Consider the following 16,107-nt stretch of genomic DNA (forward strand, 5'->3'; position numbering starts at 1 on the left):
TTAGCCTTGATTAACAAGCTATTAATTAGTTGCTGATTAGAGTCTTCGTTTCACCGAAAGGACGGTGCATTTAAACTTGCTGACCTCGTTTTCCATCAAAGTGATGGCAGCTTGCGAGCAGAATATTGGCCTTGCCTTCGGTAAAAGTCATGGGCCCATTGGGCCATGCCAACAGTGTAAATACGCGTACAGGATTAGGTGACTGTGAGAGTGACAACGCTAAGGACAGAGGGCTCATAAAAGTGGTAACATCCTCTTGTGCCTTTGTCTTCCTGCATTGACCGCATTTTCAATCAAACCTCAAACAATTTGTGCAAGGCGAAGGCAAACGTCAGTGTAAACACTTGTCACGCCGTAGACTGTTATCAATCCGCATCAGCAAATCAGTGACATCAAATCCACATCAGCAATCAGCAGCACGTAGTAGGACTGGGTTTTGTCCACGGCTCACACGTGAGAGTGGTACGCAAGCAAAGCTGGCCCGACTAGCACCGAATTTTGATACAAATACCTGTTCATAACGTATTTTACGACATCTGGATCTCACAACTTAATGCGACGTAAAATGGCAGTAGCAAATGCAATCCAAAGCAAATGTCATGACAGAAGCTAAACAGTGATAGTTGTTTTATTCAACCATATGCATGATGCAGTTATATGCGGAAGTAAACAGACCTGACCCTATCCAGTTTGGTGTAAAGATTATGTGAACAGACCTGGCCTACCCAGTTTGGTGTGAAGATTATGTGAACAGACCTGGCCTACCCAGTTTGGTGTGAAGATTATGTGAACAGACTGATAACCAAGGGTGTCACTTTCTTAGATTGGTGAGGAGGGGGGTGACTGAGCCCATGACGTGAGCCTAACCTACCCCAAAACATGATTCACTCCGGATTTCGGCCACTTTAATTTGCTTCTCCAATGCCCAAAGGAAAAATATAAACTTAACATTCTGCTGATTACAAGATTGTTTTGCTGCTGAGGAACTTACCGCTTCAAGCTCATATGAGGCTGTCTTATTATGAAAAGATCGAAGTGAGACCATAATCTCAGAAAGCACCCTGATAAATCGACCGGTCGGGACCAAGGGCAGCAGGTGTCGTTTTCATTCCTCAAGGGTGACCTAAAGCGAAAAAAACACGATTTATGGAGAATGGCTTGGCCCGATGCGTACAGACTGAAGGAAAGGATTGTTCTGTACACAGTCAGGATGTAATCCCATATAATAGTATATCTGAGCTTCCACGACTTTCTCAATAGAAATGTCGACAACTCGAAGGAAAGAGTAGGTAAAGGCTGGTGACCTGGGGCATCACTGGAGTGGCTGTCTTAACAGAGGGAGCCACCTATGTTGAAAATCATGGACATTCAGTTTGCAAGGAGATAGTGACGACGTTATAAGCAAATTGATTATGTTGAGAATACACAACGTTTTGAAGCTTTGCTCATGGCCAGATTTCTAAGCAAAAATCGATCAATACCACCCCAATGTTTACTCCACTCAGGAATATACCGCATGAAATGTGTTGTTTCCATTCCTCGACACCATTTTTGTGGTACAACCGGGTGAATGATGTACCGTCTAGTTATACTTTAAACTGTCCTCTCCCAACTGTACTTAAGACCGTTCCCTCCCGAAATGTGCTTAAGCAAACCTCGGTAGGTCAGTTGGTTAGAGCGCCTGCTTTCCTTTTCACCCGCCGGTGTCGGGGTGGTTCGAGTCACCTTAGGCATTCGCTATTTGTCCCTGACTGGGGTGGCCTGCGGTCGGTGGCAGTGGACCGCGTTAACGGTCCGGTAACGTCCGAGGGCAGGTGGACCGTGCCGGGCATGGCGGCACGTTAAGATTTCGCCGCAAAATTCTGCCGTTGACCCAGAATTTTACGATCGAATGGCAGTGCCAGAGCTCACGCGACAAACACTGCTCAACGTGGCGTTCATCCCAGAAGGACATCCAATCAAAAGGCTCGGACGAAATCTAAAAAGAAAATTCGCGATCGCCCCCATCATAACGTATTGCGATATGGTGCGCCCCATGACTATCAGGAAAGCACTCCTCACATAACAAAGGCGAAGAGCGATTTGTGTATATTTCTATCCCCAGTCGTGTGAACGTAATCGCGCTAAATTACTCCTTCTTTGCCGTGAGAACGAATACCCGACACACGGTCTTAGACCTCCCGAATGCGCCGTAAGTTCTCAGTTTAACGAGACAATTGTAGCAAGCTCACAAATAAGTCATACGTAGGTATAAAAACAGGTCACGGCCAAACAGAAGTACCGTTTATACAGCGTGGCCCAAGATACAAATTAAATTACGTCTTACTCAAGAGAGACAGCGTATTTCTCGCACAATCAAGTCTGCAGTAGAGCTGAAATGTCTATTGAATCGTAAAACATGATCAAAACACTGACAGTTGTCAGTGATCGCACATTTGTCAGATCATAACTAATGAAGGCGCTTCTTTGGAGACGAGAACGATGATCCTGTCAACACCACCTCACAGCCCTACATCATTATCGCTTTGATACCCTTTTGGGCGGGCCTGGAACGACTTCACGGGATCCATCGGGACGGCGGCTCCAGAAGGACGGAATGGCACCGCATACAGCAAGGGCTTCACTGAATTGGTTGAAGGAACATATCCCTAGAAGGCACATCAGCTCTGGACTGCCTTGCTGTGGCCTCTCAGCCCACCCTACCTATTGCTCCTTGACCCCATGCTGTGGGGTAACCTCAAGAACCACGCCCACGTGGACAAGCCAGCGAACCCTCAAGAGCATCACTGTCGACACGCGCAGACGTACAACTGGGCGCCTGTAACAACTCGGACTGTTGCGCGTCCCAAACCGCCGGGGGGCATCTGGCAAATATTTTGTAGCCACGATTTAATGGGTACGGAATCTCTTATGACTACCACTATCACTGCTCAGGTTTTGCCATTGTGTTGGCAGCCAAATTCCGACACGGTCATGATTATGCAACAGATCCACCTGCCGCTGTCGAGGAAATCGTCGGTTAACTCTTTCCTGGCCTATCATGTATTGCCACATAGTACAGTCAATTTTTGCGCCAATCCACTGTGTTAACTCGTGAAAAATCTGCGAAACAATTATATCCTGGCTTAACATGTGAGGACGTTGGCATTACAACACATGACCGATGAATCTACGAGATACTATCTGGTGCAACATGAAAATGATATTACACTGCAGCAATAGTTTTCAGAGAGATAAATTTTCTGCTTTTCTCTGGCCAAGCATTCCTGTGTTGCTCATATGCATTGGAGTATCAAACGAGCATTGAGGGAGGTCAAGTCAGCGTTGAGGGGCTCACCACCCTCAGAAGCATATACAGTGACATCCCGCTGTTAGCTTCTTTAATTACGTGCAACGATGACGTGAGTAGACCAGTAACCACCTCTTGGTAAAAGATGATAGCTTTGACGCATTCTGTGCACATACTAAAATTTTGCCATTTGAAGGGAATTCTCCACGTTTAGGTGGGATTTTTAACTGAAATAATCATCTTGAAGAACTTTCGGTGCTGTTCACAATCCTACCTTTTAAAGACCTAAACCCCTTTATTTTCTCGGCTACACGCCCGCGAAAATGGGGAATGATTTATCAGGGAAAGTAGTTCATAGTCACCTGGGCATTCATGACGTCATATTAACGCCATTCAAATTCTACCATTCCATAAGCCACGCGACGATCAAGGCCAAACACGTAATTGTCAAGGCGCTCATATCTGGCGTTCATGAGCACGATTTCCAGTTACAATGGCCGTCAATAAGGTCTCAACGTTGTGCGAGGTACGATAACATAATCAAACCGCGACGCATTGAGAAGCATATTACCAAAACGGAGAATTATACTTACTTTTTTCTACTAAAATTTTGTTCTACTTTCCTTCTTTCTACTTAGAGAATTTCTACTTAAAAAGCAATTTGATAGCCGTAAGTGAGCTTGTTTCATCATATCTCATGCTTGTTTATTGTCTTCAGATGTGAAGCATTCTCTTTAACAATGTCAGGCTTTTTCTACCAGCATACGCTCTCGCTGCCTTTGATGACCGCCATTGTCATCTGACTATAAAGCTGGCTTGTGTACTGGGAGCAAAAGGTGCTTAACAATCGCACAATGTAATTAAGCATATCCCACACCAAACACGCAAACTCGTTCCAAGTTACCTGTTGCGACAGTCATCCGTCAAATTCAGCCTATCCCGAAGCGTTCACCACACAGGTAAACCGCACAACGCTTTGCATGCTGTTACACCCTGCTAAACACGCCAGTACGTCACTCGGAGACATATCGAGCAGTGCAACTGGCGGGCCCCCACGGTGCCTCCTCGCCAGGGGCCAGCCCGCGGTCCCCTCCCCGCGAGCGTCACCCGCTGGTGACCTCTGCGCCGCCGGCCGGCCGGCCACCGCCGGCAGGTCGCACCAGAGCTGATGACCGCCGCCGGTGGGTCGCGCCGGAGCTGATGGCCGCCGCCGGCAGGTCGCGCCGGAGCTGATGGCCGCCGCCGGCAGGTCGCGCCGGAGCTGATGGCCGCCGCCGGCAGGTCGCGCCGGAGCTGATGGCCGCCGCCGGCAGGTCGCGCCGGAGCTGGTGACCGCCGCCGGTGGGTCGCGCCGGAGCTGAGGGCCGCCGCCGGTGGGTCGCGCCGGAGCTGATGACCGCCGCCGGCAGGTCGTGCCGGAGCTGATGGCCACCGCCGGCAGGTCGCACCGGAGCTGATGGCCACCGCCGGCAGGTCGTGCCGGAGCTGATGGCCACCGCCGGCAGGTCGCACCGGAGCTGATGACCGCCGCCGGTGGGTCGCGCCGGAGCTGATGACCGCTGGCGGCAGGTCGCGCCGGAGCTGATGGCCGCCGCCGGCAGGTCGCGCCGGAGCTGATGACCGCCGCCGGTGGCAGCCGCCGGCAGGTCGCGCCGGAGCTGAGGGCCGCCGCCGGCAGGTCGTGCCGGAGCTGATGGCCGCCGCCGGCAGGTCGCACCGGAGCTGATGGCCGCCGCCGGTGGGTCGCGCCGGAGCTGATGACCGCCGCCGGCAGGTCGCGCCGGAGCTGATAACCGCCGCCGGCAGGTCGTGCCGGAGCTGATGGCCACCGCCGGCAGGTCGCGCCGGAGCTGATGGCCACCGCCAGTGGCAGCCGCCGCCGCAGCGCCGGGGCGACTACCGGTGGTGTAACGTCGGCCGGGTCGGGTCGAGGGTCGGTCGAGTGGCGCGCCACTCTCCAGAACGGCGCTCTAATGACGCGCAAATGAAGAAATCCGCCGGGCGATCGATTCGGGCGCGGTTAGCACACGCAGGGTGGGCGGCGTTAAGTGATCACTTGACGCGGATGAGCCGAGCAGCGGCTGCCGCCGGCCGGTCGACTCGGGGGCGGTTAGCACACGCAGGGTGGGCGGCGTGAAGTGATCACTTGATGCGGATGAGCCGAGCGGCGTCCGCCGGCGGCCGAGCCGGATCGTGGTTAGCGCCGGGCTTACAAGGAGCTCGTCCGGGGAGAGGTCCCAGAGGTGCCGAGACCTGGACATGCACTGTTATAAGGCGGGTCAGGAAGATCGGATTTCGTGCTGGCAATGCGTTGGTGAAATTGGTATCGCCTGGGTCAGGATCAGTTGACAAATGTAAATGTAGATAAGGACATAATCATGCAGTAGCTATTGGCTAGTCCACGAAAGGCTGCGCTTCGTTTTAGAACATGTGCAACAGTGCTCACGAGGCCTGATGTTTGAGCTTAAAGTGTATATAGACAGCTCATTGCCACATAATCTAGATATAGTCAATGTTGTATACAGCTTATACATTGATCGGAGAAAAATTATAAAACCAATACAAACATGTCAACATCAACACAATGCACTTTAAGGTAAGATAATTGCATGCAAAACTCAATCTTGATTTGCTCTTCCCTTCATTTGGATGGAGATCCATTTTGATGTTTGTTTCCGATCACTGCATGTAGCATGAGATCGTGAAATGCTTAAACCTGAAGTCGCAATATAATGCGGATAATTCGACGCGTTGATAAGATAAAGGGACGATGCATAAAGAAGCAACGATACCATGAAGCATTACCAATCATCGCTCTGCATGAATTCGAACGCCTCTTTAAAGAAAGTTCCGGTACCTTTGCAGGCACGTGTAAAAACACCTTGATCACTTTTACGTGACGCCTGTTCAGCCGCCTATGACGTATGCTGAGCCCACATTTTTTAATGCTCCCTGCAAGTTCCCTGTTCCCCGTCAAGTTCCCTGTAACATTCATGTGGAGAAAACCATGTTCTAAATTGTGTCAAAAACACATCGGAAGGGCTAAAATTTGTTCCATTAACCGCGCGCTAGCTGCAAGACATTGCACATGCTGCAGCACAGTGTCCTCGGTCCCTCCGGCGGCGCTGTTCGGCTTGGCGTCGTCACCCAGCGCCCTCCGGCGGGATTTGGCAGCTAAACCTCGGTCACTTCGGCGGCGTTGTTCGGCTTGGCGTCGTCACCCAGCGCCCTCCGGCGGGATTTGGCAGCTAAACCCGAGATGTACAATTTGGTCCAGTTGGACGATTGGGCTCAAAACGCGGACTTGCATACGGGTTGTGTGAGCCAAGACGTGCTTGTTGTGAGTTGTAAATGCTTCCGTTTGTGGAGTCTTATGTTTGATGCCATACTGGTTTTCGCAGGCACTGGTGTTCATCCATGGTATAAGTGGCTTTGAGAGCAGGAAGTTACCTTTAGTTGTAAAAATACATCATTCCTAATCTATGAAAATAAACAGCGCTGATATCCGGCAGGAGAAGAAACTGAAGTGAATGCATGAACACCGGTCAAAAATATAAAAAAACAAACAAGAGCTACGATTACTTGAAATATCAAAGAGAGACAAGGAGCGACCTATTAAACAACAGTTGACGTGCTTGAATATTCATATTTTGTTTCTTGGTCAGTTCCCAAAGCGTCCCTGGCTTACACTTTGAATTTTTTTCGTTACATCGTTTTGTGTTTTTGGACATGTTTCAGATTCCTGGCCTTTTCCTGCAAAAAGTCTAACTATAAGAAATGCTTTTATGAGCTCTCGTAATGTTTTTTGTGGGGATCTATACAACGAAGTCTTTCTGTTGGAACGATATTTGTAGTCACCCTGATGGTCACGTTATAATGGACCACCAAGTAATTCAGCCTTCAACGGGGCATTTCTTTTTGCTAAAACTAGCTCGGCCTACTCAATTTTGTAATGATGATGACGGTTGATTGCTTGATAACATCGATCACACCGATCACACAGCGTACAAAACCAATCTCAAACGACCTAAACCACCCCCAATGCGGAGTAATCTCGGAAGCCAAACCCACCCAGACCTAGTTGACCTTGCATGATGCACCCACTGACCCACTTCGCCATAAGGAAGTCCAAGAGCCAGATACAAGAACACCGATCTGATGGCTAGGGGGCCCGTGCACGTGCCACTAACGATAATCTGCCGCGGCCAGCTGGAGCGGGGCAGTGCTACCTGCAGCGAGCGTAACCGCCGAACGCCGGCTGCCACATCCGCGCTGTTTCCTGGTCTTGGCGTCCGAGGAATGCATAATGGCTTTCGCAACCGCGTGGCATTTCAACACCGCAGCATTATGTCGTCATTAGCCGTCGAGACCGTTCTGCAGACCGGCCATTGCTCCGGTGCCATTTGCCGCCTATCTTTTGCAGGGTTTCCGGCTGCCCTCAGAGGCACCGGTCTCACAAAAGCAAACTGTTACGTCAACAGATCAGTGTTGCATGTTTGGGATGAGCACCTACAAACATTTCCGAAATCACGCATTTCCCCAAAGTGAACATTTACTTTTTCGCACATTAACGCGTGCATTTCAGCCAATAGTTACAGGCATATCACGAAAATCAAATCTCCTCTAGACCCAAAATTCTTTAGGATCTTTCCAAAATCAGTATACGACCTCACGTTGGGCAGTGATGACATTACCCAAAACTGACTGGCATATGTTCCAACCCCACTTTTGGAATTTTTGAGGCTATATTTCAGTCATTGCCATAGGCCTGGTGCAACTGTTTGACTCGGATCAGGAACCTTGTAAAGGCATACGTAGCGATGTCACTCATATTACTCATGCTTTGGTTTGTTGAAGCTCATTTTTTACTGCCGAACAATCTCATGCAATTAGGATAATCTGACATTTTATGCAATGACAATGAATTCATCTTCCTGTGCCAGTATGATTCATATATGGAATATACACTATCCGTCGACCACGCGGATGGGAACTCTTACTCCAGGAAGCAATTACGTAGCCAGACCCAGCCAGAGCACACATCTAAACGAGCAACACTTCACTCTGATTTATTCAGTTCGCAGGAATCATAACTTCCAGGGTCTCGGAGCCGGCACCGCGTGCAAGCAGGCGAGAGACCTCTCCCACACCCGTAACAGCCCGTGAGCCAAAGCGTGACACACATCATTTCCGTGACTGCTCACCGTGACGCGTGACTGGGCAGGCCGAATTAACCGCTCTCTGACGTATCCATCACGCGGGGCCCATTCTCATCCGGCCACCTCACGCTGCGAACAAGGTCAGGCGGCTGTTGCGGCGCCCACCGGCCGGGCTGGCACGAGCCTTGGACCCGCCCCACCCACGGCTGCCGCATTCTGCGGCCCACAGCGAAATGGGCCGCCCGCAGCGAAGTCGGAGGACCGCTTCCGGCCGCTTCGTCGTCGGCAGATGCAGCCGGGCTGGCGAGCTATCGAGCGCTGGCGGTGTCTGCTTACGGTGAAAACGCAGACGGATGTCTGCGTCATCGTGGCGCTGCACAGAGTTGCATCGGAGTTGGTCCGAGGAGAAGATGGCTGGTGCACTGACGGGCTTTTATTGAATGTTTTGGGAATGGCGCAGCGTCACTTGTTAGTCAGATCGTGGTTGAAAAAGTGGACGATGACAAGTGATGTGCTTGCACAAACGGACTTGCCATGCGGTCTGCTCCTGCTTAATCTACATAATACCCTTTCGACTCCTTTCACATACGCTGCATGCGGACATGCGCGTGCATGAAGGAGCGACAACCCACACCGAAGTACGCGAATGCCTTTGTCAAGATACCCTTGATCGCTCCCCTAGGAAAACATACTGGGATGCTCGGAGAAAGGGCGTACCAGAAAACACCCACCGTAATTCAATTCCGTTAAACTGGCTTGATCTTCCGGCATTTTACGCCGTCGTTCCGCGGGCCTGCCGCCCGGCGGTCAGCGCCGTGAGAGGTGTCGATCATCAGCGTCGTTCCGCGGGCCTGCCGCCCGGCGGTCACCGCCGTGAGAGGTGTCGATCATCAGCGTCGTTCCGCGGGCCTGCCGCCTGGTGGTCACCGCAGTGAGAGGTGTCGGTCATTCAGCGTCGTTCCCGAAGTGGGAGGGAGGCGCCCCGGCCGCGGGCGGCCTGCGGTGCCTCGGCGGTGACGCCGGTCGCCGGCGGTCGTTCCATGCGACCCGGCGCCGCGCGGCAGTCGTTTCCGGACGCCTTTCTCTGCGGGCCTCGGTTGCGACAGGGTCAAGTCGCTCGGCCGCGTGGTAATGGCTCGTTTTGAAACAAGGCGCGCGCGGCTCGCAGGCTGCCGCCGCCGCGCTGTCGCAGGGTCAGCTCGTGTGCCCCGACCGTGGGGCGGCAGGGTGTGGAATTGGCGGCAGTGTAGTGCTGGCTCCCTGGCTGCCGGCGGGATGGTCTGATGAACTACGGCAACGTTTGCCGTGTACTGGCTCGAACGCTACCCACATCATTTGCTATAGCCAACGACGTGGTCAAGTTCCAGTGATCGTGCGTCGCCTGGCACCGTGGCAGCGCCGTCTGATTCACGAGCCGTCCTCCCCGGTCGCATATCTCGGCAGTACCTGACTCACGTCTCCGGCCACTGGCGGCCGACTCCGGTGACTCGGACGTGACTCAGGCGTGCGCCCCTCCCGACGGAGAGTACCAGCCGGGGCCTGGCGCCGGCCGCCACGCCTCAGGTCAGGGCGGAGACACGGCGGCGCACGCGCCGTCGTCGTGTCTCGCCGCGCCGTCTGACGGGGAGGGGGGGGGGGGGGGGGGGGGCTCCGTCGCGATGGCGGCTGTCGGGCGGCGCGCGGCGCCCGCCGCCCGAGCGGGACTGATGCAGCATTGTGCTCGGCGCCTAGCGGGGCTGAAGGCGAGCACGCCGGCGTCGCGGTCGGCAGAGGCGGCGTGTCGGTTCGGCCAGGAGCTCTTTCAAAACGTGCCATTGAGGCGACAGGTGGAAGGAGAGAATGGTGTGTGTGTGTGTGTGTGAGTATGCGTGTGTGTGTTTGTGTGTGTGTGTTTCATTTTTCCATAAGCTTTGTCTGCAGCACGTTTAATGAGTAATAGTCTTACGAGACATGTGGAGATGTCTTTGCGCATTGCTCGATTGTGTGGCCAGGCCATATGACTTGATCTGCAAGCAATGGTTGACTGCACGAAGGCTGCAGGCGATGATTGATATGCCAAGCCTTAAGCCAGCGTTTTATTACTTCAGGCCCCGCAACCGGTGGTCCTTGGGCCTCTTCAAAGAACGACGTTCTCTCCTCCACGACTGTGTTGAGGCAGCAAGGCTTTGCATCTACTTCGGAGACCATCGAGACCTTCCCTGACAGTGACACCTGGCAGCCATATCCGAATCTGGTCAGCCTTCTGTTCGTGACCCACATGAGATGGCTGAGCGTGAAGGCCACTTCCCTGTCTCGGGCCACGGGAGCGTGCGCCCCCACACATACAAATAAACCGTGATAACACGCCGTACGGAGCGGACAATGCGTCGCCACGCCTACGGGTGTCCATTTTGAGCCGTAATGAGAGCAGCCAGGAGGGTAACACAGGACGGGACCGGACCGGGTCGCTAACAACGCAGGAAGGAGCGGCTGCCATAAAGCAAGGGCTATCCATGTTCATCCGGGCCTCAGAACCAGTTGGTGGACAGAGGTCAAGGCTGCGCCCCCGGCGAGGGCCGCTCAGGCCTCCGAGGCTTCCTGTCTGAACCTGCATCAGGCGGCTCTGCTGGCCGGCTTCCAGCGGCGCGCCCACCTCGGACATTCTCCAGCGGCCGACACCACTGGTCGCGTAACCTCCGCAGCACAATAGTTCGCCCGGCACGGGATCGGCGCGGAGCATCTTCCAACGAGAACAATCCACAGACACGCAGGTCGCACTCATTCTGTTACACCGCAATGAAATAGATTGGCAGCACTCGACCATGAAATATGCCTTCTCATTATCGATCTTGTCACCTTTTATTGCGTGTAAAATGCTTGCTCGAATACATGCTATCAGCTGACAGTTAACTTATCACTAACGAGCATTTGACAGCACAGGATCGTTACCACATGGCTCAGGACATACAAAAAAGCCCAGCTCAAGCCATACATGATACTCGTCCACATGAGTCGCAGCTGGGCAGCAGCCACCGCCTCCTAATTCTGCCTGCTTCGCCGCCGAAGCTGGCGCGCTGGCTCAGCTGCATGATCTAGTTAAACAAGAAGGGTCGGGGCCTAAGCGGCAGCCGGCATTCCGCGCGAGCTAGCATGGTCTGCGCTCTGACGACGCATGCCGAAAATCGCCGGAGAACATCGCGGGAGAACATCACCGGATAACTTGCAAGTAAACGTGAGGAACGGCGCGAAGAGTACAGATGTCGGCATTGAATCCTAAGAGGCACGTGCCCAGATGCTGCCAGCGACTCGCCGCTCCGCAGAGTCACGGGCAGAGTTTAAGGATAACGATGTGAGCCTTTCACGGGTGTTGAGCACCTGGTCGTGAGATGGGATCACGATGCGTGCTGAACTTCGCAGTGTCAAGTCCCAGTTTTTCGGACTGTGGATGCAAAGTCGGCGGCCGTGTCGGACATGGTCACGAGGTCGATGGGGTTGGGGCGAACAGTCAAGGGCGCATTGGGTGAGGTCAACGGGCCGCACCGGAACTGGAAAACATAGATGTAGGAACAGGGAACATATGCTTGGAGTACTTTCATTTTAAATGCTTCTAAACTGCATCAATCCATCTTAGGCTGCACCAATATATATATATATATATATATATATATATACATATACAAACATATTGTTCAGAATTTCAAAGTCTCATGCCAAAAAAGACTAATGGAATGGTGAGCGCCGAAGAAGTCGTGATCCCCTACGGCTAAAATACCCCTTGTTTTCCGTAAGAATGGATGCCAGGTAGACCAAGTGACTTCCACCGCTCGCACCCGACGTCCTCCATCTAACGCTAAACCAGGTTTACGAAGAAGTCGTAGGAAGGAAAGCAAACAGACGATACACATGGGAAACTTTCGTTCACGGATAACGAGCTGTGCGGAAAGGTAACTGCCGCCGTAAGATCAAGCGACTTGTTCGACATTGGGAAAGTGTGTAACAATGGTCCTAGTTTAAGGCCCACGCTGGTTAGATTAGCCCTGGAAACTCTAACGCGTCCAGCTAGAAGTGGGACACATCACCCATGTCTTGACGGGCTGACAGGAAAATGTACACGAAAGAATGCAATATATAAGATCTCTTGTATCCTATGCCCACGAAAATTTTGTATAAGAGAAACAAGACATGCTACGCGTGATGACATGACGTCACGCATTCGTGACCAACTGGATGAACACCATGGAGACTCACATCTACGGAGAGCGTACATATCACCAGGAGAACACATAGCAGGCCACTGTGTCGGAGTGGAGCACAGTGCAACAAACACCAACTTAATATCAAAACAATGAACAACGAAGATAACGCTGACCTTAATATATTAGAATCGTTCTCATTCTTGATCCTCGTTGGAGGCTAAACACAAAGGTCGTGTTGGAGCCTTGTTTGAGCAGCATCGTTCAAGCAATGCCCGTTCAGCAATAGTTCTCCATTCGTTGTGAGCAGTAGTGATGAGTGCTGGTAAGTCGCTCCTGTCCTCGCGCTCGGCACGGGCAATCGGAACCAGCCCGCTTGACCCCCCGTGTTTCGGAGAACCCCCAGTACTACTGCGTTTCTGGGTGTTAAGACGTGATACCCGGATAGCCGTGACGTCCGTGATGTTTGCACCGTGTTCGCGGCGAGCGAGCTTCTGAGATTATACTCGGCAAAGGTCGTCGGAATCTTCCGGCTTTGCCGTCTGTGTTTCGTAAAGCCTTCAGCATAGTACCGTGGACAGCTTGTTAAGATGGTGCACTCGGGCGATTGATTATTGTACATCTTTTTAATCGATGTAACGGCGCATATCCCATACATTTTCTACATTTGTGCACCTTGATCTTAAGCTAACTTTTTTTTAACGCCCACAGTCGCGAGCGTGAGCACAGCTAAGAGATCGAGCTTTGCCAATATAATCATTACTAGCCTAATAACGGCATTTAACCTGCCCGTTTTGGTAAACTGAGGGTCGACTGCTATCACCATAAGAGCCACCAACTCGTAATGTCGAAAACCAGGAGTTCAAAGCCTTTCCTGCTTACGTGAAGCAAACTCGGAATGTCCAGTTTTGTTTTCATTTTGGCAACTGTGTATCGCACGAAATATAAAAGAGAGGGGCGTGGTGTGGTTCGCGTCACGGAACAGGGTGCTGACTGGAAAAGCGCTGAAGGCCATTGGTGTCGACACGCACCACTGACAGGCACATGTGAAGGGAAATCAGACCATCCATGTCACAGATCTCTCCACGGAGATCTCGTTACAAAACTCACAGCACTAACGCGAATACCGCCTAAACCCCGCACTGACGGCAAAAAGTCCATGTAGCCGATCCAGGGCCTTCATTGACGGAATACGTGCAGACAACTGGTTAGGAGAACGAGTCACTAACCTTTCATGCCATGTTTCACACGGTGAGAAAGGCGCAGACCCCCAGAAAGAAACACCGTGTTAGAAAAGTCATCACTATGACGATTTTTTAAAGCAAGCGTCTCATGGGGACTGAATGAAAGTCCATCCGACCCAACAATGGGGTTAATCGGAGATTCTTCGTGAACCAACAGAGGACATCTACAACGCCATTTACTACCCCGGTGACACAGCAGTCATGACTCGGTCTTGCATCGGCGACAGAGCCTGTGACACACAGATAACACCACGTTTGGCCTGAAAAATGCACGTCATCCTGAAGGCACATGAAGGCCATCCCAGTCTGCTGCCGGAGCTCTCTCTCGTAAATATGTCCCATTCATTGCCCTGACGTGCCGCACCCATTGCCCGTGAGCTGACCCCTGCATGTGATGGGTTTGACGCGGGCTGGGGAGGGGCGGAACGTATCGGACCAGTGATGAATGCTTACAGTGCGATGTTATCTGTGTTCGTTCGTGGCACCAAAACTGAATACCTGAGACGGCTCGTTGTCACACAGCTAATGTAAGCAGGATGTCGACATCCTGGCATGCCAGCATAATTATGTCACTGATAACACCCGGCTAAGGCAGAATGGCCTGATAAAAATAGACGAAATCGTGTTAATGATATATATATATATATATATATATATATCATTGAAACGATTTCGTACATACATATATGTTCATATGTCCATGCAATCTTATCTATGATGAAGATCCCCCACAACAATATCGTTACAAAAAATCGTATGTGAAGTACTAAAACCGTGATGCTAACGTGACATCTTATCACAACACACAAACACACTAAACATCAATACAATGTGTAGGTGCAGCACACTTTTCAGTAGCCAGAGCTTCAAAGTATCTCCCCGTGGATACTAGCTTGCATCGTGTGTTTGTGAAAAACGGAAAATGAAAATGAACACGATCGTTCTGTATTCTGCTCCAAAACTATGGTGTGTAGACTTCACCATTCTGTAAGTTTGTCAGTTAATCAGACTCTGTGGTGGTGTTACCTAATTTTGTTCGGCGTGATAAATGTAATTTAGGTTTTCTGTCTTGATAACGTCAGAAGATTGGCAACATGTCGACGGAATGTACATCAGAAACGTGACCGACATGTGGCTCACCTGGACTTCTTTCGCTATATATATATATATATATATATATATATATATATATATATACTACATATATATATATATATATATATATATATGCATGTATACATGTATATATAGTGTGGTGGCAGTTTGGAAGGAGGATACATTGTTTCTTGCAATACATAATGGGACAGATGGGGTCCAATTTGTCATCACCGACATATTATGATCATGAAAAGCATGCTAGAAAAGGCATAACGTAAAATACCTGTCAACATAGATGTCAAGCGCAGTGCTAAAATTGAGCTGTCCACAAACAAGTAATCTAGATCAACACTGTTAGGCCCATATCAATGAACACTCGTGTGACAATCAATCAATTGATGCATAACATGATTCATAATCAAACACAAACGATCGACATGAAAGACGCCAGAATCGTTTTGTAAGGTTGATACCGAATGCGGCTTGCTGGGGCTTAAACCAGAGGGTATGGGGCTATAAAAATAAACCACGAGTGTAACCCGGTACACTGCTGCAAACACGTGCCACAAATATTTGTCTTTTGTTAGTGCCTTTGTCACAGCCAGTGCCGCCGTGAACCCCAGGCGTGGTCAGGGCAGATATTTGCGCATTCACAAGCAATAATATATTTGCATTAACGCGTAAACACTAAACCAATGGACGAAGTGCATCGCTTTCCCTGTTAACTATCATGAAAGACGGGAGCAACTAAAGCAGTGATAAGGCTAGTCGTTGTGGCTCCAGAGGTATTGCGCTCAGTTCGTTCATGCGCTGGAGAATGTTTCCATTCGCGGCACGTAAGCACGACATGCATAAGCCATGCACATAATGCAATCAAGCGAATGTTGACGACGTCATGATAATTCTGTCATCACCACGCTCGCTCCACGCCAAAGAAGACGTCAAATTGAATGCATGAAGGTAAATTGCAGAAGGTGGGGTAAGCTGACCTAGCAGCCAGGGAAGAAGGTGGGGTAAGCAGACCTACCAACCAGGGAAGAAGGTGGGGTAAGCTGACCTACCAGCCAGGGAAGGTCGCGGTAAAGTGGCACGCCGGAGCTGAGGGTGCCATCCTTATCCAGCCCAGGGGTGTCTCAGTCGCTGCT

Source organism: Pollicipes pollicipes, unplaced genomic scaffold (assembly GCF_011947565.3).
Source record: "Pollicipes pollicipes isolate AB1234 unplaced genomic scaffold, Ppol_2.1 Scaffold_5724;HRSCAF=6776_pilon_pilon_pilon, whole genome shotgun sequence".
Taxonomy (NCBI): Eukaryota; Metazoa; Arthropoda; class Thecostraca; order Pollicipedomorpha; family Pollicipedidae; genus Pollicipes; species Pollicipes pollicipes.